The sequence below is a fragment of the Rhinolophus ferrumequinum genome, chromosome 8, assembly GCF_004115265.2.
Source record: "Rhinolophus ferrumequinum isolate MPI-CBG mRhiFer1 chromosome 8, mRhiFer1_v1.p, whole genome shotgun sequence".
Taxonomy (NCBI): Eukaryota; Metazoa; Chordata; class Mammalia; order Chiroptera; family Rhinolophidae; genus Rhinolophus; species Rhinolophus ferrumequinum.
This window is the reverse complement of record NC_046291.1, coordinates 51,022,520-51,048,866: the sequence shown is the minus strand read 5'-3', so window position 1 is coordinate 51,048,866 and position 26,347 is coordinate 51,022,520. Positions and strand designations below refer to the sequence as shown.

The window sequence follows — 26,347 nt, the reverse complement described above, 5'->3', positions numbered from 1 at the left end:
AGGTGCACTGAGACTTAATTGGAATACGACACAGAGAACTGAGATATAAATAAGTGGTATTAACCTAACAGAAGAAAGAATGTATAAACAGAACAAGGAAGATGTTCTTGCATTTAGGAAAAGGAAACCCAAAGACAAAAATTTGGGGAGTGTTTTCACGGTACTGACCCAGGGACAAAGACTAGATCTAGGGATTACAGATGATCTAGCCACTAGACAGGTTTATGAACTAATTTGTCAAGCTCCACAATGTGAAATAGTCTGCAAAACCACCTGTACTAGTTTGTTCGGGCTGCTGTAAGAAGTTTAAAACAACAAGCTGATTTAAACAACTTACTGTCTCACAGTTCTGGAGGCTAGAAGTCTGAGGTCGAGGTGTCAGCTGGGTTGGTTTCTTCTGAGTGAGGGCTGTGAGGGAGAACCTGTCCCACGCCTGTTCCCTGGCTTCTGGTGGTTTGCTGGTAATCTGCGGTGTTCCTTGGCTTATACACCTCTGCCTTCATCCTCACATGGCGTCCTCTATCTATGTGTGTGTCTATGTCCACATTTTCCTGTTTTATAAGGTTATCAGTAATACTAGATTAGAAGCCACTCTACTCTTAACCTAATTACATCTGCAATGATTCTATTTCCAAATAAGATCACATTCTGAGGTACTAGGAATTAGGACTTTGACATAGGAATTTAGAGGGGACACAGTTCAATTCATAACACCATCCCTTTCTCTCTTGTGATTCTGAGGTCACCAAGCGACTTTCTGGTTACTAGTATTTCCCAGGTGCCCAGGCTTTAGCAGTGAAGGTTCTGGAGAACATACATGAGTATGTTGGTCACTGGATATGAATGTCCCCATTGTGAATGGCATTCTGTTCCCTTAAGAGTCTTCAGTGAGTCTGGCCAGCATGAATCCGTTCCCGAGAGTCTAGTCACTCTTGTGGCATTGACAGTATGAGTTTTGGGGACGACAGATCTGTGATGACCCCTCAATTCTGTTTGCAGAATTGGTTGGCTTCTCTTTCTGACATCACTGTGCCCTCTCTATAACTACAAGAGGGAGCTCCATCTTAGAAAATTCAGAAAGACAGCTAGCAAAGCCAGGTGAGGTGCCTAGCGCACATCTCTCGCCAGCCCTGCCTCCCAGCAAGCTCCACACAAAATCCACTTCTCAGGCTCCAGATCTGACATCCTCAGAAATGAAGGATGTCGTACTGTGTGCTCTTGTTACAAAGGGGATAGAGCTACCTGGGTCACAGGTGGGGATTCTCAGATGTTTGCCACAGATAGTCCTTGTTTTCACTGGCCCCTTTCCCCTGAATAACAGGCATTTTGAAAAGGAGCTCACCCTGAAGACCAGGGTAAATAAAGATGTCAATTCAGGAAAATACCCACCTGACTTTACTAAACTCTCGCATAAGATAGTCCAATACCTTTTGTATGTGAGAGCCTCCACCGAGGAGAAGGAAGGTCTTGATTTCAATTTAAACAAATATTCTTGCTTGCCAATATCCTTTCCTGGCTTCATCAAATATCTTTCAAGTCTTGTGTCCCTAAAAAGAATACAGACTTTTTATTCTTAGACTTAGCAGAGGGACTTAGAATCTCCAGACATTGTCATAAACTAGGAGAAATGTTTTCTTACATCAGCTTGGACATTTTATCAATTAATCTCCTTGTTCTAGCCACAGTAAAGGTTATAATCAAATGGCCTTAAAATGGCTGTTATCGTTGGTTAAATATATAACATGAACTCTGTGGACCAGTAGCACTAACTCTAAGCATGAGAGTTTTAGATCCAGGCCAGGTTTCTTCAAAACTCAAATCACAACAACCAAAACTTGAGTACAATATTTCTCCAAACCCTAGTGGTTGGTGCAGAAATTTAATCCAACAAAATTTTAATACACGTAGAAACTCTGTTATCAGAGCGCTGCTTAACCAACTCACAGGATTAGCCTTCACTCCTTGGCCCTCTCTAACCCCCGCTGATGTCAGGTGTATTGAATACCATGAGGCTACTCTAACACAGTGTTTTTCACACTGTTAGGCTTCGTATCAACTTACTGGGTTGAAATAAATTCACAGGGTCATGAGTAGCATTTTAAAAATGAGACAGTACAGAAAGGTTGAATTGTATGCTTGGAATCAGTTGTTTGTTCTAAAATGTGTTTATGCCTAATAAAACAATGAAATGAGTGGGGGGGAACCAAATAAAAAAGACATGAAAAATTATGTAAAAATGAAGTTGAATGCTGTGAAAGGAAGGCCGCTTAAAAAATAAATAATAAAAACTGTAGATTAGCTGTGAGCTAGAAAAGTGTAAAAGATGAGGAAAGAAATTGTAAAGCCTAAAAGAACTCAGTGATATTGTTTTATGGGTGTCTTTAAGCTCTCTCTCCACCATAGAGAAACAAAGGCTAGAAATCCTCAACCTAGGATATCAAGAGTGGAGCTAATGCAAGAAAAACAATGAGTAATTTCAGAGCACCCATATAGTCAACCAACACCTAAAGACTGAGGAATGAATGTACAATTATGTGCTTTAAATAAAAAGTTTAAGGTTTAATGTGTTTTATAATCTCAGTGATACCTGACAAAAGGAATTATAGATTTTTAAATTTTGGCCAGTCCTTGGCATGCAAAGAAATATTATAAACTCATTGCACCTGTCAATGAAGGAAAAAATCACAAAGCATACCCTTAATATGTCAGAGAATGACATGATTAGGGAAAACTACAGAAAAAATAAGAGTCTCACATCAGGAGGAACTAACCATTTATAAACTAAGGATTCATAATGAGCCCCGATAACTAATTTTCTGTGCAGCTTTTCCTGCCTCCTCATTCGCACTGTCCTCTTGCCCAAGAACTGGCTACGCCTTCACGCCCCTCTGGAGGCTGTAAGTCTGTCGACTGAGGGACCTACCAAAGCTGCTGAAATAATTCTCTATACATCACTGTTCACATATGCATGTCCATCAACTAGACCCCAAGGCTCCTAAAGATAAGGACCAGGTCTTGCCTGGTATTCTCAGCATCAGCCCAGGGTCTGGCACTCTGCAGGTGCTTACTAAATTTTTGTTAAATGAATGACTCTGTGCACCAATAAATCAAAATTTTGTCCTTATTTTCCATAAAAATGGAAGGTAACTGAAGTAAATTGGAAATTTGGAAATTAAAAAAAGCGTTTAGTAATAGAGGTGCGAGGGCACTGGTGCATCACCGGACTGTCATAGCTTGGTTGAAGTAACCATGAAGACCATTCCACTCACTTTGCTTTTAACTCTGCATTGAAAATGAACCCATCTATAATTTTGGTTCCCTGCGAGGGATCTTGACAGTTCAAAGAAAGTCTCCTAAGGAGGCAAGATAGGTATTCTGGTCACAGAAAAGGAAAGGTCTTTACACTTCAAACTGATGAGTTGATTTTTCTAGCACAAATTATAAATGATCAGTTGGTCTGGGAAAAAAACAAAGGAAAACTATTGCTTTATTCTCAGCATTTTTTTCCCCCTCTATCTCTAAATATCCAAAAATATGATCATTTTTTATTAGCTAAATAATACATATAATTAAAGTACTTTTCCTGAGTTACAAAGTAATACATACTGACTGTGGAAAAGTTGGAGAGGAACAAAATTATAAAGCAGGAGGCAAAAATACCCACTCATAAACCTCCTACATCAGGGCTCCAACTCTAACATCTGGCACGTTCACGTGTAATCTGGGAATGGGAGCAGACACTAATAGGCAAGAAGAGAGAACAAAGCAATAAACGTCACTGTTTAATAAGCTTCCCAGGAGTTCACCATGAGCAGGATAGGACACAGGCAAGGTTTCTGGACCATTATTTGAGATTCTCAGCACTTGGGTTATATTGGAATATGAAGCTTCCCTGGGGACCTCCTGCCCTTTTGAACTGGGACAAGCTGCACGGCCTCCAGGTGATCATAACCTTTCACCCCACCACTTACTAGAGGTTTGGGGAGCAGGGTTCCTGGAACAAAAGTCCTCATCCTTCCTGGACGGTCACTCCTGCTCCCATACCTCCCACTGACACACACCTTCAACCTGAAGATTGAGCCTTGTCCCCCTTTCTCTGCAAATTTCCAGCGCGTGCACACAGTAATGAAAGCCTCATTGTCAGAACAAGAAGCCCCTTGGAGGGTTTGCTTGAGGCCTCATACATGAGTGGCACCGAAGCCCCCTGACCATCCAAGTCCCATCCTTCAGACCCGAGCACCAGAAGCGAGATGCACTCTCTGCCAGAAAGCAGAGGTGGCCACACTCCAGTCGTCACCCAAGTTGAAGAGGCAAGAGCAAATGTGAACGGGCTTCGGCGCCCAGACACCCTCCGCCGGGCGCCCCTCCTCCCGCGGTCTCGGGCCTGACTTCCGCTCACCCCCCCAGGCCTCCAGCACCGCGGGGCGGTCCCCCCACCGCCCCGGGGACGCGGGCGGGACGGGCCGGCGGCCGGAGCCGAGTCAGCGCGGGAAACAGACGGTGACGCTCCCGTCCACGTTCGGGTCGCTCGCCTGCCTGTCTCCTAGGACTTCCCCGGGGCCCGGCTCGACTTCGGACCGCGCGCCCGGGCAGGACCGGCCCCGGCGGCCGCTGTGGGCGGGTCTTGGCTCCCGCGGCCGCCGGGCCCGCGATCTTGGCCGGCTCCCCGCCTGCCTCCTCGCCCGCCCTGCGCGGTGCCTCTCTCCCGTCCCCCGCTCTGCCCTCCCACCCCCCTCCTACTCTTCTTCCTCCCACTCTCTCTTCTTCCCCCTCTCCCTCCTCCTCTCTATCTTTCCCGGGGCTCTATCGCCTCCCCCTCCCCCGCTCCCTTCCTGCTTCCCGCTCGGCTGGGAGGGGGGCAGGGGACAGAGGTGAAGACCCCTTCCCTCCCCAGGGAGCTGGAAGCTGTGGAACTGAAGGCCCGGGCCTCGCTGCCCGCCTGTGTCCCGGCGCTGCCGGACTTGGAAACTGCAAACTCTGAGCCCATGACACCCGCCAAGCCGGTTAAGGGCGCGCAAATGGGTTTCCGAGAAGGCTCTTAAGAGAATGAAGCTTTTCGCACGAGTGGGGGGGTGGGGTGGAGGGAGGGTTGGGGGCTGGGGGGGGGGCGGACCTAAGAGGCACGATTGCAACTCCTTAAAGAAAATATTTGGACACAGATAGGGCGCTGAGGCACGGTGGAGAGTGGGAAAGAGTTTAGGTCAAGGAGCAAAAGTCCCAGGTCAGACACGCAGTTGGCCTATGCCCTGGTCCTCCTCTTCAAGGAGATCCGAGCCTCCCTGACTTCCCAGCATGTGCGCCCCAGGCCCTTGAGGTCTAGAATCATCTTTAGCACCTTCCCTGGTGCCCTCAAGGCTTCACTAGAGAACAGCAGAACCTGTATTTTCTGTTGGGGGAGGGGATTACAACCCCAAACCTTAAGAATTGAGTGCCAACATTCTGATTTGACCAAAAAGCAGAATGATGTGCTCAAGGAAAGGGGAAAAAAACTCAGTTGGAAGGACAGGAAGAATGTGGGATCTAGAGTAAAAGAAAATTGGCTTAAATCTCAGCATTGCCTTGTGTTAGTCACTGAAGATCTAAGATTGTTTCTTTATCTATAAAATGGAATAATAATCCCTACCCTCAAGGGCTGTTGTGAGGAGAAACTGGAATCTTGTATATGATAATGTAAACCATAAAATGCCATACAAATACAAACTATTATATCTTCAGAGATTTATGGCCCAGTCTAAGGAGAAAAAGAAACAAAATAGCTTAACCCTGACTTCCTAGGAGACCATGTTTCCCAACACTGTTTGAGCAATACCCTGAAGATACCCCAGGGACCTGTGGGACTGTCACAAAATTCTTGCACAATTGTCTTAACCAGGATACTTGTATTTCACCATCATTAGAAAACAGCTTGAGGGGTGGCAGTATGGCTCAGTTGGTTAAAGTGCGAGCTTTCAACAACAAGGTTGCCGGTTCAATTCCTGCATGGGATTGTGGGCTGCGCCCCCTGCAACTAAGATTGAAAATGGTGACTGGACTTGGAGCTGAGCTGTGCCCTCCACACCTAGATCGAAGGACAATGACTTGGAGCTTGGGCCCTGGAGAATGACGGGCCCTGGAGAAACACACTGTTTCCCAATATGAAAAAAAAAAAAAAAAATTTAAATAGCTTGAGAAGAGTTCGAAATGTGAATCAAAGATTGAATGTCAAAATACTGAAAAGGTAGATAAAGATTAGGAAGCATTCAGTTAAACCAAATAAAAAAGGTTGTTTTACTCCAGAACCTCTGGTGTGTGTACACTATTGTGACTCAAAAGAGATTCCCAGGAAAAAGCATTTCAGGACTGATGAATCTGTCAAGAAATGCACTTGACCACCAAGCCTATCCTTTATTCACTTCCTTGCAGGCAGGTTGAACTAATCTCATACTTGGATTTCTAAGCTTTTGGATTTGAGGCAAGTCATGGGAATTTCACCTTCCTCATTGTAGCCAAAAGCTTACAAAGAATTAAACCTTATAGGTTCTTGACCAAACTTTTATTGAGTGCTTATATGCCAGGCATAGTACACGGCTACAAGTACACAAGCCCATGAAACAAGTATTACCTCAGCCCTCAAGGAATTCCCAATCTCAGGAGGAGATAAGCACAAATAATGACTGACAATGAGATCAGCCATTCGCTTTGAGCAGCTGTCAGTTGGCCTGGAGCAGGGGTCTGGTCTCAAATGCCTACCAGAAAAGAGACAGGTAACAAAAGAGAGAGAGGCTGGGCCTGCAGAACCAGGGAAGATGGGCATGGTGGCTGAAGGGGCAGCCGCCTTGAACATGTCAACAGTTGTCGACATGCAGGGCCAGGTTACTACATCTCCGATCTTTCAAGAGAAGCAAGAAATCTGAATTTTTACATGAAATCACCTGATTTCTAAATGTCAGCCAATTCAGACTTCTAGAAAAACACTTGCGGGAGCATCAAAACTCATTCCGTGGGCTGTCAGTTTGTTACTTCTGGCCTGCAACTAACTATCCGTGTCACTAAAAACTATTCAAAAGTGTGACAAGAAGTTTGGGAAATGCTTCTTTATAGCTATTATCACTAAAGGAAGCATAAGTCCCAGGTAAATAATATTTAATCTTCATAAACCACAAATATTCATTATGGGCATAGTATGTGCTGGTTTTATTATTGTTCCTTTTGTAATAACCTATGTGAATAAGTTACCAGGATATTGCACCTCAGTTTACCCATCAAAAAACTAAAAAAATAAAAAACCCTGGGCGGCCGGTTGGCTCCGTGGTTAGAGCGCAGTGCTCATAACACCAAGGTCGCCGGTTCGATTCCCACATTGGCCCATGAGCTGCGCCCTCCACAACTAGATTGAAAACAATGACTTGACTTGGAGCTGATGGGTCTTGGAAAAACTATTCCCCAATATTCCCCAATAAAAATTAAAAAAAGAAGAAGAAATAGTTATTTTTTAAAAATTTAAAAATGAAAGAACCTGGCCCCACCTGAGTAGCAAAAAAACTCTTAAGTTTTCCAAAGCAAAGCAAATAAATAGAAATGGTGAGGGGAACTGACATGCTTACTGAATCCAAAATGTTTTATAATCCCATCCTTTTAGGTTCTTAGAATACTTGAATTTGTGGTACACATACTATACATAATTGACAATTCTTTTTTAAAACTGCTGCCCAATACAATTTGCATTTATTTTGCCAAACATGTCACCCAACTATAGTTTGTTTGTTTTCTAAGGTGCTGAAGGGTTTTCAAAGACATTGAAGGGTTTACTCAAGAGGGACCCAAATACCATCCAGACAGTTTAACTAAGATTACTTCAAGGAAAAACAAACAGGCAGTTGATTAATTTGGCCACGACCAAAAATTACTTTAATTTTCAAATTGTTGGGTGGGGATGCTGGATTTGTGAGGAACGAAAGGAAAACGTAGGCAAAGGAGAGAGAGCAAGAATTAACAGCCTCTCCTGTGTGCTGAGAGAAAGTGTAATTATACCAGTTTCACAGACACAGGGTACAAAATAGGCATGAGATTTACCCCAACCCTGTCTCAGCAGATAACCAAGCTCCCTGCCCTCTTCATGGACAAAGTCAATTTAAAATCGGCTTCCTGCCTTTACCTTGCTTTCATTACAATCGGCTTCTCTCCCAAGCCACATCTTCCATTCATGGTCCAACCTTTGCCCTTACCACTCCTCAGAAAAAGCTCCTATAAAGTCCCCAGTACCTTTTCTTTGGCCAAACCCTCAATGGTTAATTTTCAGTATTTTTCTGACTGCTTACCCATTTCTCTCCTTTTCTGAAACTACCCCTCTTGATTTTGTGTGTCTCTCCTATTTCTCTGACTGTCCTTTCTCAGTCTCCTTCCTGGGCTCCTCTCTGTCCTTCCTTGAGTTATGTAAAGTGAATCCTTGCTTTCCTTCTCTTCTTCCTGGATGAGTTTATCCATGCCCACAACTTCCATTATAACAGGGACCCTCTTCCTGTCCTTGGTTATGATGTCTGTTACCTACGCTAGAAGCCCAGGTGTCATCACCATATGCTCCTCTTCTTCCTACATCCCACGTAGGGTCAGCTATCAAATGTGATCTCGGTAGTTTGTTATCTCCTGTTCACTTCCACAAACTCCATTGGTTTTGTTCATCGCTCATCTGGATATGTCTTTTCATCCTTTTGGATCTCAAGAACCCTAATGTTTGTCAATAGTGAACAGACATGTGTCCCTTAATGTTAGAAGAGCTTGCTGCCACTGTCATATTATTTTGGAGAAAACGTCTTCATCTCTCCATGAAGAGAGTGCAGTTTCTCCTATAGACCTTTGCCCGTTCTGCTTCTATTCCCAGCCAGCTCGCTCACAGTGGATTCTTCCTCATACAGAGGGGAGACCCCGCCTAGCCATTTGCTGAGGTCACATGGCCTCATCGTCCTCAGAGCCCTGTGGTACCATGGATATTGTGGTTAGCATGAGGCTAACTTGAGCATTCATGTTTTTCAAAAGTGAGTTTATTAAAAGAAAAATATTAAATAAATGACAACCCATAGGTTTGTGAATAAGGCAAAATCATGAAAGTTGTTCATAAATGTCTATAGCTGGGGAAACATTCATCAGTGAATAACTTAGGCCTGCACTGGGGGTGTGGGGGGCGGAGGGAGGCCGGGGGTCTGGAGATGAGTGACAGAAAGGGGAAGGGGATCCTGTAAGGACTGGTCTGAGCCCGTGGGCCTCCCCTCATGTCATCACACCCCCACACTCTTCCTTGAGTGTAGCTTTGGCTGCACTTTACCACTAATAGAAAATCCTAACATTCTTGACAAGAAAACTCACTGGTGTTTTCAATGGGAGGGAAGGAGTTTTCACGACTCTGTATCCTACAATTGAGACAGGATAGGATTTGCCTTTGAATACTTGACTCCATGTACACAGAGGAGAGGGGCGCAACTGTCACTCTGCACCAATAAATTGTCAATTTAATTATCGATGTCCTGCAAACTGTAAGTTATTTGATATTTTCTCTGACAAAACAGCTCCAAATTGTTAGCAGTCACCCCTGCGTCCTAATTATTGGGTCACTATCCGTGTCGGTTCCATTCTTTTTTCTACAAAAAGGGTCCATCAGCATTGGCTGATCACAGTTATCATTTTTTAATGGCCAAATTGGATGGATTTACAAAGAGTTTCCCCAAAGCCGCTGGCCATTTGGGCCTCATGCATCGGTGCAGGACAAATGGGAATTTAGTAATTCCGTCTCAGCCATTTGCCAATACCTCAGAAGAGAAAATAGCAGTGCATGACAGTGATCAAACTAGTTATGAATTTGAATTTGGCTGTACTCCTTCTACATGATATTAGCCATTTTACTACGTGATATTAGCCATCTATTACCTTTAAATCTCATAGTTAAAAAAAAAAACCTAGGTAGTTTAACTTTTCTACCATAATTCTTGGCCTTCCAACGGTAAGCAGGATAACACCAAAGGAATCTGAGATTTAGTCTATAATGATAATAATAATTACAAAAACAATAATAGCTAACAGTTAACGAATACTATATGCTACGCCCTGTTTTGAGTGCTTTGTGTGTCTTGACTCATTTAAATCCAACAAAAACTTTGTGAGATACTTATTGTTACTTTCCCCAGTTTATGAGAAATTGAGAAAATTAAGGCACATTTTACAAGACATTGAGGCACAGAATCTTATTAAGATTACATAGCCAGGCAGTCAGCCTCATGCCCTTAAAACCAAACACCCCTACTGGCAGTATTTCATTATCATCAAAAAATATTTGTTGAATACTTAGGCCTGTAAACTGCTTCACATTCATTCTCTCATTTAATTCTCACACAAACCCCACAAGAAAGTATGATTAGTCCCATTTTATGGAAGAGAACACTGAGCCACTTAGCTAGTAAGTGCCAGAGCAGGGACAATGCATCTGTCAGACTCTCGACCCCTATGAGAGTTGCCTGTAAAGAAAGGATTCTGATCCTGGCAGGGAAGCAGCCCCTAAATAAAGTAGCTTATCAGCAGGGAGGTTTAAAATGCTCTGGGAGGCCCTCTGGAGAAATGGCAGATTCTACGGTTGGGGCAGCTTTGGGCCTTTTATACTGATGGAATGTAAAGTAGTGCTCAAAACAAAACAAAACAAAAAAGGATGAGGGTATGTCAAAAGCACATAGAAGCACACCTAAAAGAGTTCCCAATGTCCAAACTGGAACAATTTGAGCAATAAAATTAATAACAATAGTGTTAGATTATGACGCAAAGAAAAAATAAAGATCCATGGGTCCATACTGATATAAATAGTTGACTATATAAATAAATAAGTAGAAGAAATAAATTGTCCTTACAGAAGGATTCCAAATTATAAATGTAGAAGGAATGAGGGAAGCAGAAAAATCACCATTCGAGCTGCTGCAGAAAAGATCCACTGAGGAATGCGGGAAATTAATGGGTGAAACATTAAGGAGAAACAGGATCTTTGTATCTACCCCGAAATATTAATTCATTACTGTGGAGGTTTTTTAAACATATGTCCACAAATGCTGTGATACTCCTTCCTCTAGAGAAGGAGCTTTGTTCTTTATCCCCTGAGTGTGGGCTGGATGTAGTGACTTACTGGTAATAAACAGAGTATGGAAAAAGGAAATTAGCAACTTTGTAGTGGGGACCAAGTGATCAAACTTAACATCATCTGTAATGTGTCATGCTCATATCATGAACCCCCTGACTCGATGTCATGAGAAAGGCACTTGCCCTCTGGTGTCTTCTTCCCCAAAATGCATCGCCCCAGCCTAGGCGTAGGAAAACATCAGGCCCAAACCCAAACTGGAAGACATTCTACGAAATACCTGACCAATGCTCTTCAAAAGTGTCAAGGTCATGAAAGACAAGGAAAGCCTGAGAGACTGTCACAGACTGGAGAAGACTAAGGAGACATGACAAGCGAATACAACGTGGTATCCTGGATAGGATTCTAGAAGAGAAAAAGGATATTAGTGGAAAAAGTGGTGACATCGGAATCAAGTTTGTAGTTTCGTTAACAGTCTCATGTCAATGTTAGTTTCTCCGTTTTGATAACTGTGCCATGATATGCAAGAAATTAACACTAGGGGCAGCGGGATGAAGGGTGTACGGGAGCTCTACATGATGGCTTCAACGAGGGGAGGGCTAAAAAGCTGAGGGCCTGGGTTGGAGGCTACTGGTAATACCTGCAATGTGCAGATGGCTTTGTCACTAGTATTTCCGTGGGTTCTCTCATCCAAACTCACCTCAGACGTACGATTTTTCTCTGTGAGCTGCTGAAGGCCTGGAAGGGGATGAGAGGAAACAGGCAGCCAGCTTAGGGAGTGGCAGAGTGGGCATGGAGACAGCTCCCGCTGATGGAAAAACTGAGAAAATCAGAAACCATATGGACTTTAGTTAATAACATACCATTATTGGTTTATTAATTGTAACAAATATACCGTCCTAATAAGGGGAGCTGGGTGTGAAGTCATGGGAACTCTGTGCTATTTTCTCAATGTTTCTGTAAAATTAAAACTATTCTAAAAAAGAAAGTTTCTTGACATTTAAAATAAAAGTGGCCCCACGTGTTCCTAAGGTAACAGAGCATAGAGACTTACCAAAGGTTCCGCAGAGCTGCCCTGGTTTGGCTCCAAGGGACTTGTGAAGGTGCCCAGGGAGAGGGGATGAGACAAGTGGCACGACGTGACAGAAGGACCTGGAGGAGCGGGCACAATTAGTCATAAGAAAACAGGAAAGGGAAGGGTGGTGGGAGAGCAAACGAAGGAGACCCTGCGCTTCAGGCAATTCCTTTTACTTGGCTGCGCTGCCCGACCTGGCAGTCCTCTCCCCTGCTCCTCTTCCTCCTACACCTACTACCTTCTAACAGACAGTATGCTTCCACTAGAGGCTCTGTCCCTCCGGATTCCCTCTCCACTCTTTTCCACCCTGCTCTGTGCCCCAGGGGTCTCCCTGCCAGTGTCTGCCATGGGACCGGCCAGTAGGAGGCATGGGGGCCCTAGGTCCCTTCCCCACCTGTGTGCCTCCCCTGGTTGGGTCCCTCTAGCAGAGGCCACAGCCCCACCCCACGGCTCCCCTCACTTGGTTCTGGTGATCTCCCTTCCTCTTGCTGAGTCAGGCCTAGGCGTGGGTGGTGGTTCCCCACAGTGGGTAATTCTTGGGTGCTGCACCATTCATTGTAGGTTTCCCTGAAGTCTGCCCCTGTCTTGGTAAATTCTCCCATTATTCAAATCCTCTCCATTCTCAGTGGGGTAGTCATCTGTTTCCTGTTGGAACCACAACTGATAGAAAGTTACTCATGTTTATTGTCTATTGTTTATCTTCCCTTTTAGAACATAAACTCCACAAGGGCAGATATTTTGTATGTTTCCTTCACCGCTGTGGCACCCAATAAATATTTATTGAATAAGTGAGTGAATGTGCATTTTATTTGTACTGTCTCATACAGGACACGTAGCTAGTGGCTATGGTGCCTGCCTAAGGAGATTTCCTGAGCATAAGGCAGTTCTCTAGCTACTGAAGTCCACTCTGCCCCCAAAGGGGTTAAGGGAGTAACTCAATGGCCTTGGCTATTTATTTCCCTTGCCCTGGGGAACTGAAATGCGGGGCTTTCTGGCATTCTCTCTCTTGCAGGCAAACTTGGCAATGTGTGCCTTGGTTTTATACATTTACATGTTCATTTCCCTGCAAACTTTCTGTTTCTTGGATAATAGAGTTACAGTGTGCTCCGCAAGCCCTTACAAAGTTGCAGCTTACAAAAGAGCTCTGGCCCTGAGCCAAGGGAGTCTCCAGCTGCTGACTGACCCTGCCTGGAAAGTCAACTTGGAAGAGACACAAATGTCCTAATCCTCTTCTAAACCACTCTAAGTAGGTTTTATCCAGTGACCTGTAAAACCAAATTAGTAAAGGGACACTTTAATTCCAGCTCGCTAGAGAGCTTCTAAAATCTTTGAGAAAGCCAAACACAGCAAATTTCTGTGTTGGGGGCGCTGAGAAACGCATGCCATTTTCAAAAGCAAAATGTCCTTACTTTCTCATGGTTCCTTTCCCATCACCCAGCATACAGAAGACATTTTCTGAGGCTCTGACAGGGATCCCCAGTGAAGGTGGGAAGCAGTCCTTGAGAGAGTGAAAAATACGGTGGCCCAGCGAGGTCAAGTGATTCAAGTGATTTTCCCCAAGTTCTGCCAAGTCTGGTCCCAGCGCTGGTCTCCTGACTCTAGTACAGGGAACATTTGCTCTGTTATTATTACCCTAGGAGCTGGCTTATTGCACAATATCAGGAAATAGTCCATATGAAATCCTGGCCCACAGAACGTACATGTTCTGCTTTTTATTCTGCAGCTTTTTAATAAAGTGTATTTTCCTTTCCCATAATGTCATCTGGAAGCAATTCCTCCCAACAGCTGGATTTGCTTTCACAATTGGTAAACATGTAAAATGGAAGGCAGGGGAAGATGCGGCGTGTCACCAGAGAGCCTCTTCCCCACCCGCTTGGCTCACGTTCTGAGGCTTATCTTGGGTCTCTGCACAAGCCTCATCAAAACGGAGAATGTCTTCAAACAAGCGACCCGCACTGCAATCTCTCCTTCAGAGGGTCAACATGTTCTTTGGGGGAGAAATTTTCTGAATGCTTTGCAGATAAAATTGATCAGATACAGACCAGACTGCCAGCTGCCAAGCTCTCCATGCTCCATGTGGAGGCCAGCAGAGCAGCAGCTTCTCAACGTTCCCGCCGTCCTGGTGCAGTCAGGACTTCCGGAGGTCCCACGGGAAGCTCTCTGACAGCAAGGCCTGCCCAGTGCCACTGCCACCAAAGCCAATAAGAGACAAGAGCCCAAAGGGCACTAACTGGGTCATCAAAGAGAATGTCCCCCAAACGTGCTCCTCAGGAAGTTTGCACACAGACACAAACGGAAAGGCGGCCAGCGCTCCGGAATGGCCCAAGCCAAGCGCACAGCTATCTTCTGGATGTTGGCACACAGTCTCTCCACTCTGTTCACCAACATGCTTAGCTCTAGTCTAAGAGGTCCAGGGCGCAGTTTCAGCTGGAATATGGTACTAGGAGGCAAAGCTCAGGCTTCAGGCACTGCCCTCTCTCATGCTATTCCTTTGGCCAAAGTTTCTGATTTGGGGGAAACCAGCCTAGTATATGGCTAAACTCTCAGAGGGGGCACGAGAGTATGCCAGTGACCAGCCAGCTCGATGAAAATGTGGGAGAGGGCATTTGTCACCTGGCCCAGCTGTGTGGATGACCTCAACTCGCTGCTGGCCAGGTTAGGGGGTAAGGTAAGGGGTGGGAGGGGCTTCCTTCCAAGCACCAAGTCTCCAGGGAGCTAGGGCCCCAATCCTCATGAGGGAGCTTCCCCATGTTGTGGGCCTTTGACTGCAAAATTCTGGCAGAGATAGGCGTCCCTCCCATGGCACAAATGAAAGGAGCCTGCCGGGCAGTGCTCACCAGAGGACCCTGAGAAGGGCAGGTGCCCAGCTCCTCAGATCAAGCCGCAAATGGAGCCCCTTTGCCTGGGCCCAGGGTGTATGCACTGCTCTCCCTCTTAGCTCTGCTTTAATTGTGGGGTCCCTCTTCTCTTTCCCGCCTCCAGCCTCCTCTTCTCCCCCCTCCAGATGGAACCTCTATCTTGTCTGGAGTCAGGGGACAGAAACTGCATTGTACTTTATTCCACACCTCAGGGTCTTATACCTGGAATTTTGAAAATCTGTGTTTCTGGTTCCATGCCAAGGCTGGTTCCTTCCAACCCTAGTCACTGTAGTCTGGTCGCCTGGACTGCCAGGGAGGGGCCTCGGAGCACACTTGGAAAGAGTCAATGAAGCCGAGGACTGAGGCATGGGTGGTGAGAGCAACCCATCGGTAAGTCCTGCAAAATGCTCCTCTGGATTAAAGCAACTGGAGACACATAACCACCCAATGCAGGGTGTGCACTTTGTTTGGACCCTAATTTAAACAAACTGACTCTAAGAAGACATTTTTGGGATAATCAGGAATATTTGAATTTGGACTGAATATTACAAAATATTTACGGATTTTTAATTTGATGTGTGATGATGGTGTTGTGACTACAGAAGAAAACATCCTCATCTTTTAAAACGTGTATGCTGAAATATTTAGGGGTGAAACATGATGTCTGGAGTTTGTTTTAAAATATCTAAAGGGAAAAAAAGCTGATGAAGCAAATATGGTGTCTTAATCTGTCTGGGCTGCTGCAACAGAATACTGTAGACGGGGGGCTTATAAACAACAAATATTTATTCCTCACAGTTCTGGAGGCACGAAGTCCAAGATCCAGGCACTAGCAGATTCGGTGCCCGATAGGAGCCTTCTGCCTGGTTCATAGATTGCTCTCGTCTCACTGTAACTCTGTATGATGGAAGAGGTGAAGTCTCCAGGGTTTCTACCAGAAGGGCGCAAATCCCACTCCTGAGGGCTCCATCCTCATGACCTAGTCATTCCCCAAAGGCCCCAACTCCAAATACCATCATAATGGGGATTAGGCTTTGACATATGAATTTGTCAGGGGACACAAACATTCAGTTTATAGCATATGGCAAGGTGTTAATGGTTAAAGTTTGGTTTTGTTTTGTTTTGTTTTCCCCCTTTCTTCCGCCTCCCCCGCCCCATTCCGGTTCAAGCCGTTGTTTCTCCGTCTAGTTGTGTAGGATACAGCTCCCTGGCCCTTGCTGTTATGAGCCTTGCGCTCCACCCACCCCCACTTCGGCTGAGGCAGTCGGTTGCCGTAGTGGGTTGGTTGCTCACGGCAGCTCACGGCAGCTCTCCCTGGCTGCTGGCTGCTCATGTCAACCTCCGGCTGCTCATGGCAGCCCAGCTCCAGGGAGAGCTGTTGTTTGCAATCTTAGCTGTGGAGGGCACAGCTCACTGGCCCATGTAGGAATTGAACTGGCGGCCTCGGTGTTAGGAGCACTGTGCTCCTAAGCCACCAGGCTGGTCCTAAAGTTTTTGTTGTTGTTTTTTTAATTAAATTTTTAAAAAATTAGGATATAATTAATGAATTACATTGTGTACATTTAAGGTGTACAATGTGGAATTCCTTACACTATTCTTGCTACTTTTATGTCTGTTGAAATTTTTTTCACAAAAAAGTTAAAAATATAGGCTATTTTATCCCAAAAACTCACAGAGAGGAACCAATCACACCTGTTTACCCCCCTTGATGGTGACTGAATTCTGTACTGAGGCTCTTAGTCCTGACGGTCAGACCCAGAGGTCAGCTCTTGAGTACAACTGGGAGGTGACAGAGAGGGGCAATCGAAAATGACTCCTACCAGCTTTGACCAGGGGTCGTAGTAACCACCCTCAGCATCTCTGCCTGGCAAGAAAGGGGAAGGAGCTTCTGTCCCAGGGCAAATGCAGCTTCCTCACCCCAGCTCTCGCTGCCTTTAGGGCTGTGGTTTCCTTCTGTGTGTGCCGCGTTACTGCACAAGCAAGCAGCTCAGGGGCCTGTGTGAGGGAAAGTAGGACACAGACCGTATGTCACCAAGTAAAGTTCCCGCTATTACAACTTCCGGTTGCTTTTGCTCCCCTCATCCCCCACATGCTACACTATCCATCAGTGTGCTGGCTGTCATCTTGCACTGATTCACTGAAACTTGGCTTCTGGACTAATCCTACACCAGTCATCTTGTGAGAAACGGGGCAGGGTCAAGACCGTCTTTGGGTGTAACGGAGAAGGCCTCCAGTTAGAAGAGGCAAAGCAGGCCTGACGTTTACTTTCTTCTTGCCTCTGACCTTTTTGCCTTCCCATTCTATGTCAGTCTACAATCTTTAGCCTCAACCTGGCCTTGGGAAGGGAAAGATTCTGTGTTATTTTCTTAGCTCCTCTTTCTAGCTTAGACACAGGTTTCTCTAGAAAACTATTTTTTTACCCTTCTGCCTTGAAATATGCTGGGTATTCAATTTTCCTTTAAGTGTCTGAGTAAAAGGTAAGTACCGACCACAGCCCCCAGCCCTCCAGGGTGGAAAAAGACCGAAAACCTGCCTGAGCTATTGCCAACACATTATGAGAAAGACTGCTCTCACAGAAACAAAAAACCAATTTTAAAAATCCTAATTATACTTTGCCAGACTCAATATTTGATATTTCTACAACATATTAAATAGGTTCTCCAATTTTGCTTTTTTCCTTCCTAACAGTTTCCATTTTTGTCTTACTTGTAAGTTGATGAGAACAAGTCATACCAATAGCATACACACTTTCATTTCTTAAATTTCTTCCCAATTTTTAGTGAATAATAATGGCATTAACACTGTACATACTGAGCTGGAGTTCCACTGGTGTGATGTCACACAACAGTTCAAATGTTACACTTTTCAGTGGGTACGTAGAAATCTAAATTTAGTCTACAAAAGGTGAGTGGAGAAGGTCAATGTATAAAGTTTGAAAGTGTGAGTTTTTAAATGCTGAATATCCAAAAGTGGAAAATGTTGCCCAGCTCCAACTAGAATGTAAGTGACTTGCAGGCAGGGATGTTGTCCATTGTATACATAGCTGCACCCCAGTGCCTAGAACAGGGTCTGGCACACAGTAGGTGCTTAATACTTACTGGATGCATGAACTGCCTGTGGCTTGGAATTCGTGTATTCACTTGTCACATCCTACCATATATTACCATTATTGCATTTTACTTCGAGAATGAAAGTTTCTTAAAATCAGAAGTAAATTTTTCTCTCTTATAACACCTACATCGTCCATAATTGAGATTCAATAAGTGTATATTGAACAGATAGAACTAGCTAGTGATGAAATAATTTTAAAACCAAATCCCACATCGGTCATAGAACTAGCTAGTGATGAAATAATTTTAAAACCAAATCCCACATTGGTCATGCTATAGGAAAGGACAGTGGCTGGAGCCCCCAGAAGTTTCTAAAGTACTGTGTGACAAGGAAGTAAATTTCCTGCCCCAGAAATCTGGCGAAAGAATTCACTTGAGGATTTAAGTCTCAGGAAAAAAAAGACCCAAGGAAGGAGGCAGAGAAGGGGAGGTCTTTTCCAGGGCCTATAGATTAAGGGTATTTAGATACCACTTAAGAAAGTAACCAGATGCTAGCCAGGTTTGTGCTTCAGTTTAACCACGTTTCCTGTGAAACTTGCTTATGGGAAGATCAGAAGCTCTGATGATCATTACTGAAGAAGATTCACAGAAATTATCGCCTACTCCTAGTTGAAGAGAGAACAAGTCCCAGCCTTTTTTTTTTTGGTGTCAACCTCTACTGAAATGTGCTGTTGTCAAATCAAAAAGGGGACAGATCTGAAATTTCACAACTCTGATGAAAGTGAAATAAAAGAAAATCTGTATCATCTTAATCAAAGCATGTGCCACCTGAGTCGGCTCCCTGTCTCGTCCCTTGGCCTTGGTGACTCTTGTGTGCTGGAGGGTAAGGGTTTGTTAAAGAAAATGGGTTTTGATCAAGTGTCACATTTAGTGTGATGTGACATGCTCTTTATCATTGCACGGGAAGACTGGGGGCCAGGGGGAGCTGTACAGCTAGTTCCCAATATAAATTAGGAGTCTTGGGGAATGGGTGCTTTGCTGTTGGCCTTGATCTTTCCAGGACCCAATGAATGTGTGTATGTGAGTGTGCACATGTGTATGTGTGTGAGTTGGCAGAAATGTCAGTTTCCAGGTGCCTGCACTAATGGGCTGGTTACCCCTCTTGGAGTTTGACTAGCAATTGTAACACGAGGCTCCAGTTCTAAATTTGTCCACATACTTGATGTACTGGGCAAAGATCCCCACGCCTTTCACTCCTTTGGAATTTCAGTGATGCTTAAGAAAATCTCAAAGCATCCTTCTTGGGAACCACAGCACAAATTTGAAGATGAGAAGCAGGAGGAAGCATTTGGTGCCACATGCCGTTTCTAACCAGAGGTCATGGTAATGCCTCCCGACTTCACCTAGAGAAAGGAGAGCAGGCAGAGCCAAAGCCTCCTCCCTCAAGATCTAAGATGCGCAACACGCCTTCAGATTCGGATTCTGGCTTTGCTTGGCAGTGAGAGCACAGAGAAGATGGGGGCACAGGAAAGTCCCAGATGATGAGTGCTCCTGAAGAAGGGCAACGGGGAGGGGAGTGTGTGAGGAAAACATACCGGGAGGGACCACTCCCATCTAAAAGGCACCCATCTCCAGATTAATCTTCCTAAAATGTCACTGGCATCAAGAGTCCCTTCCCTGCTCAAAAGCCTTCCACAGCCCTTCCCTTCCCTCCTATAATCTACGAAAGAAAATCTACACCATTTATTCTGTCATTCGATGCCACAGATCCTGGGCACTGCCAAATCGGTCTACTCACTGTCTCCCAAATGATTTACTTGCTTCTATCTTCCAATATTTGCTTATGTCCCTCCCTTATTGGGTTATCTTACCTGTTTTTCTCTCCTATGGAAAGTAACCATCTTTCAAGGGTTGGCTACAGTCCTTCCTGTTTCACAAAGGACTCACAGCCCTCTGGGATACTCCTTTTGTTTGTAATCCAAAAATACGAACGGAGAGCCTACTGCATGGCCAGAATTGCTCTTGGCACCTGGGATAGGTCAGAAAACAAACCAGATAAAGATGCCTGCCTTTGGGCGGCTGGTTGGCTCAGTTGGTTAGAGCGCAGCGCTCATAATACCAATGTCGCCGGTTTGATTCCCACATGGGCTAGTGAGCTGCACCCCCCACAACTAGAGTGAAAACAATGACTTGACTTGGAGCTGATGGGTCCTGGAAAACCACACTGTTCCCCAATAAAAATTAAAAAAAAAAAAAAAAAAAGATGACTACCTTCGAGATGCCTGCTTTCAAGGAGCTTGCACTGTAGTAATGGAGGGGGGAGACGGACATGTAGTAAACGCTAAAGAGAAGGCATGATTAGCGTTACTTACTTAGCAGCTGACAGTTGCTATGGAAAAAAGAACAAAAGAGAGCAGGGAAAGGGAGATGAAGTGCTCCCGAAGCTGAGGCAGGAGCCAGCGGCAGTGTTACAGGATGGTCAGGGAGGGTGGACCACTAGAGGGAGGCAAGGAAATCAGCAGGCAGACCTGAGGGAAGAGCCTTCTAGGCAAAGGGAGTATCTGGGCGAAGGCCCCAGGCAGTGCTGCCCTAGTCCCCAGGAGGGATGGAGGGCCCTTCCTTCCTCCTTACCTTTCCAGGGGACTCTGCATGCAGCATAGCTCTGGAAGAGAGTCTGTAGACAAAAGAAATATAAGAAAGCCTATAATGTTGAATAACAAACAGAAAGGCCTGCAATGTTTGTTATGGCCAGTTTTGCATTAAGGAAGACATTAATTAGACAAGTAATGGAGCAGTGCTTAGGTTTTCATTGCTATGTTCAAAGGTAATTTTTTTAATTAGAAAAATTATTTCTGCCCCTTTCATGTGTCTTATTGTTGAGGAAACAATCTTACATATGTATCTGAGGTAATGTACTATTACACACGCTGCATAAAGGCAAAGCACCATGGGTAAGGCTGACCAGTTGTCCAGAGTTCTCGGCCTAGGGGATCTTGCTTCCTGATTTTACATTAATTTCTGAAAATCAGAAGTGTCATCTCCAAAAACTGTTAAGGGGGTTGCAAAAAATATTTAGTTTCTTTAATATTATAGTTGGAGAAATAGAATATATTTTTCTTTAAGAAATGAAAAACTAAGAAGAAAATGCCACTTTACATCATTGGTGCGTCAGTATAGGTCAGCAGGAAAAAGTAGTATGACAAGCTTTTTCTTTGATGTCAAGAAAACATTCTAGTGCAAGCTTTAATATGCTTCCTATCTTTTCATAGATGCTTCCTTTTCTGCGGCTCTTCATCCTTTTCCACCTTTCATATTAGAAGATTGACACAGCATTCAAAACTTCATTAGCAGGAGCAAGTCCATCATCCACTGGTTTCTTCTCAAAAGGCACTCTAACCGTTTGGATAGCCCGACAGTTCCATTCTCATCAACATTCTGGCCATGAAAAAACTCAATAGGACACAAACGCAACAAATAGAAGAAATCTACTGAGGTTTGGACTGTTTGGTGCAGGATTATGAAAGCCAAACCTCCCACTGTAAACAGGAAGCTGGACGTGAGTTCTTGTATGATACAGGGTCCATCTACTCTGTAGGCCAAGAAAGCCACTGGCCTCTGCGGCCCATGTTCGTCAGGCCTAGAGCCAATGCTGGGAGGCCTGATGGTACCAGGAAGACACCTCCTGTGAGGAGGAAGTGAGACACCACCACCAGAGCGCCACCAGAGCATAGTCGGTCATGGTGGTGTGCTCGGGGCCGCTTCTTCAGCTTCCGGTGGGGACATTGGAGCACCAAGAACGGGACGCGGTACAGAGTCTTCATGGTGGTGGCCACAGGTTGTTCTCGGCCTCAAGCCCCACATGCTGTCCAGAAACAGCTAAAGTAATTTTTTAAAGACATTAACATTATGAAAGTATTAACTGGCAATTGCTTCTTACTATGGGGGAAATAACAAATACATGTGTGGAACGGCAAACACCCCTTTGCTTCATGCACCAGTCCCTGCCTGTCTCCCTTCTTCACCTCCCACTGACTCACCAGGTGCCCTGCAGTTGGACTCATCACCGACCCTTCACTGCAGCTTTCCAATAACCATCGCCTATGCTTGTTCTACCAGCTTCATTCATACTCTGAAGTAATCGGACGTTGTGATGGAGTCTGGAGAGGAGTCCCTACCCCTTCACGTCCTTCCTGTATGTACTTCGGCGAGTTACTCAGCCAGCCTGTGCCTCGATTCACTCATCTGTAAGATGGGGTTTATCTTCACATTGTCCTGCAGTTGGACATTTAAATTGCTTTCAATGTTTTGTTATCATAATTTTTGGTATTATGAATGTTATTGCAATGCATATGTGCACATAAACCTTGTTTTGACATTTATCATTATTTCTTACACTTATTTATTCATTTAAAATATACATAACATAAAACTTCCCATTTTAACTACTGTAAGTATACAGTTCGGTGGCATTAAGCACATTTACATTGATGTACAACTGGCACCAACATCCAGAACCTTTTTCGTCTCGCAAAACCAACACGCCGTACCCATTAAACAATGACTCCCCGACCCCCCACCTCCCTGTCACCGCCATTCTCCTTTCCATCTCTAAGCATCAATCTTTTTTATCTTAATATTCCACAAAACATTGCATTGTTCCACCACGTTGATGACATTGTGCTCACTGGATCTGGTAAGCAGGAATTAGCAAGTACTTTATTTTTCTCCAGCTTTACGGAGATATAACTGACGTATCACTTTATGTACAGGCCCACTTTCTGTGGGAGCCCCTGGGCACCCAGCCTTCTCCCGTTCCCTGAGTGCTGCATCTATGGGGTCCTGAATTCCCCCTTTTCAATCTCGTCTCATTGTAATCTCACAGGAGATTGCACCTTGTATCTCACAGGAGGACAATTAAGTCCCCTCCCTCTCACTTCAGCCTCTTCAGTACCCAGTTCTCCTCTTTCGTTGGGCATCCCCCTCTTACCTTCCCCCTAAGACCCTTCTGGTTTGACCTTCAACACTGTTCTTTATGCCTCATCCATACCCAATTAATTACTCCTTCTGCCCTGGCTCCCCAAATCCCTTCCTCAAATTCTGGTTACTTCCTCTCCATCTAACTTTTCAATCCCCGATGCCTGCAAATGGGCTTTAGGCTGATGCTTCTCGTACTCTCCAGATGAAACACAAGCTCTGTGTACAGTCTCCCACACCCTCTGCGGCCGGCTCCAGTTCTCGGTCCTCAACCACCATTTAGGCCACAGCACTGGCATAACCTTTTGAGCTGACACACAGAAATGTCTTGTATTTTATCACGTGAATCCCATCAACAGTCTGAAAGCTGGGCATCATTTGTGCCATTTCACCCAGGGAAAGAAGTAATTTTCCCAAGGTCATACATTATATACAGGATTAAGAATTTAGCTCAAATTTATACAGAATAAAGACCTCAGCTCAGAGCCTATCACTCCTTTAGTTCTTAGAGCTCTCAGTTTTTTCCATCCAAACCATCTGTTGCAAATACTTATTCCTGTTGTTTCCCTTTTCCTACTGCTCCAGCCTCTTACTTCCTCTGTTGTCTCTGGCCAAAAACTTAGAACTCCTTCATGCCCTGCCTTTGTATCTTTAAAGACTTTGCAGAATGAAATGGAATGCCCCTAGAAGGAGCATTGGCTGCATGGCTGAAACTTGGAGGTGCTGAAAAGATTTGTTGACTGGATCATTTTTTTTTTTTACTCTAATGTAGAAAAAGTAATGTGTGCAGAATGTGGGAGTATAGACATTAAATAAGTAAGTGATTAATCCACCAGTGAGCCAACAATTTTTGAGTTCTGGCTAGGTAAAATTTCGTGATTGGAATTGTGAACAATGTGAAAAACCAATGAGAGTCCCTGCTCTCCTTAGATTAGCAAGAGACATAAGACGAAGATCCAGATAATGACAAAACATGGAAAATGACAGTGCAGCAGGAAGCATAAAGTTCACCTGTTACTTCACATGATGACTAACAAGAATATACTCAGCTGGAGAGTCTGAAGGTCGAACTCATGAAAGAAGTGGACATTTGAGCTGGTCTTTACATTCATTAATATAGTTATTAACTTGACAGTCTAAGCACCTGCTACTGGCCCGCTGCTCGGTATATGTCAAAGAACAGAATACATGCAGTCCCTATGTTCAGGGAACTCACTGTCTAGTAAGGAGGAAAGTCAGCCCACGCACGGATGACTATACTGTAACTATTTAGTGGCAGTAAGGATAAAGCACAAGGTCTGTGAGGGGTATGAGAGTGTGTAATAGGGAGATACGACAGGGCTGCTCCAGAAGGATAGGATTTGAACGTACAGAGAGCGTGGGTAGAGGGAGATGTCTAGGTGGAAGGAAGAAAGCCTGGAGCTACACAAAACAGTGTCAGTTGGGATGAAACAGACGGTAGGAAACGTATGCGTACCAGCCCCAGGAAGACCTCCTCGCATGTCAGGAACCTGTACTTGATTTGTTAGAAAATGAGGAAACCTACAAAGGTTGAAGTGATATGATTATTTCTTAAGATAGAATCTCAAAAGTGGAATTATTGAGTTAACAAAGATGAACGCTTTCAAGAGTTTTAAATTCATATTGCTGCATTTCTCCCCAAAAGGGGCTGTATTAATGTACTGGACTAGCAATATGCGAAAATTTCAGCTTCATGATGGCTTCAGCTGCACTATTACTACAAAGAAAAATTTTTTTGGCTAACTTACTAGGTAGAAAATGAGTTTGTTTCCTTATGTAAACTTTATAGTGAGGTTTATTATACATGCAGAGAAGTCACAAATCATGAGTGAATTTTCACAAAGTCAGCAACCAGCAGCCAGATCAAGAAGGTAAACGTTACCAGCACCCCAGAAGTCCCTGCCATAAGCCCTTTACCCTCCCTCACCCCTCCCAGGATAATCACTATCCTGACTTTTTACACCATAGGTTAGTTTTGGAAAGTGGCATTAATTTTCATTTCCTTAATTACTAGAGGAGCTAACCATTTTTTCATGTCTTAGTTGATGAATTGTAGTTCTTTGTAAATTGTCTTTTCAAGTTCTTTGTCCAGGAAATGGTTAATGCTTAAGCAATCTTCTAATGTTGACTTTGGCTAACGTTGGACTACAGCCATCACAATATTGTTCAAAAATGAAGACGTGTATCTGTGTCTGTGTGTTTGTGCTCTCCTGACCTCACTCTGACAATACTCTTATTTCTGCTTCTTTACTACAAAGCAAGATGGTCTCTCTCCAAACAACACCTGGCCGGGTATCTTCTCGGTGTCAGAGCTGAGCCTAAACAGACCCTGCTGTTCTTTCAGTGTCTTTAAGAATGACAGAAATAGGTCACTAAACCTTTTTAAAAATAGAACTGACACATTTGGAGAAAGCATTTTTCTGCTGAGATAGCACACAGGACAAGATGAAATGATCTCTAGAGAGCAGATGAATTTAGACATTTGGTGTCAAAAATACATATTCTTAATTGTAATAACTCACAGGGAATATATTTTCTTTCATAAGAGAGTTCTCTAAACAGCCTATGTGGTTTTCCCATTCAGTTCTAAGGTGGGTTCTTCTGAGTTACAAACAGCAGCTTGCTGACCCCTGCCCAGCCACACCTGGCAACAGCTGTTGATGTAAAGAGGATCACATCATCAACTGTGGTCAGTATTTGTTCCCTCACCAAAGCCAAGGTCTCCTGTTTTGCTGGGTTTGCTTTCTTCCCTCCTAAGTTATTACACATACTCACCCATGGATTGATACCCACAGCTGTGTAACAGGCAGGGACAAGACTATCTTGCCACCTGGGCAGAGCTCATTAGACCTTTCCAAGCTTGACTGATCTATGGCAAGCCAGCTGCAGTATCTTTGCCCACAGGCTCCCCATGAGCTGTCTAGGGGCCCCAGGTCTGCTCTGTGGGGGGCGCTTTTCAGCTTCTCCTGAAAGCTCTTTCTGACTATTTCCCCAGCCCCTCCTCATACCCCTACGCACCCTGCTGCCTTCAGAAGCTCCATGCATCTCAGGGGCGGACACTACGTCTTCTCAAGAGATTCCCTAGGAGCTGCCAGAACTGCCACGCTTGGGCTCCACTAACAGGAGAGGCAAGATCTGTTGGCTGGGAAAACAGGACCTGGAGTTACTACAGAAAGACACTTTGAGTCAGCCCGGAGAATGGCAAGAAGACCCTGAGGGGCGTGACTGTCCCAGGAGCGTGAGTGTGTGTGGGGGGTGCGGTGATGGGAGCAAAGAAGGAGAA

The 26,347-nt window shown here is 44.6% G+C and overlaps 1 long non-coding RNA gene and 1 pseudogene across 1 annotated transcript; both read right to left on the bottom strand.

The window, feature by feature from the left end:
• Positions 1–303: 303 nt before the first annotated feature.
• On the bottom strand, positions 304–13,658 carry LOC117026214 (uncharacterized). The gene is made up of 5 exons (XR_004423723.1): positions 13,571–13,658; positions 12,141–12,238; positions 11,787–11,906; positions 1,428–1,547; positions 304–551 (listed from the first exon to the last, which is right to left on the bottom strand). It is a non-coding gene; the product is annotated as an uncharacterized LOC117026214 (long non-coding RNA).
• A 7,803-nt stretch (positions 13,659–21,461) lies between these two features.
• On the bottom strand, positions 21,462–21,890 carry LOC117026255 (oligosaccharyltransferase complex subunit OSTC-like; annotated as a pseudogene).
• Between the last annotated feature and the right edge of the window lie 4,457 nt (positions 21,891–26,347).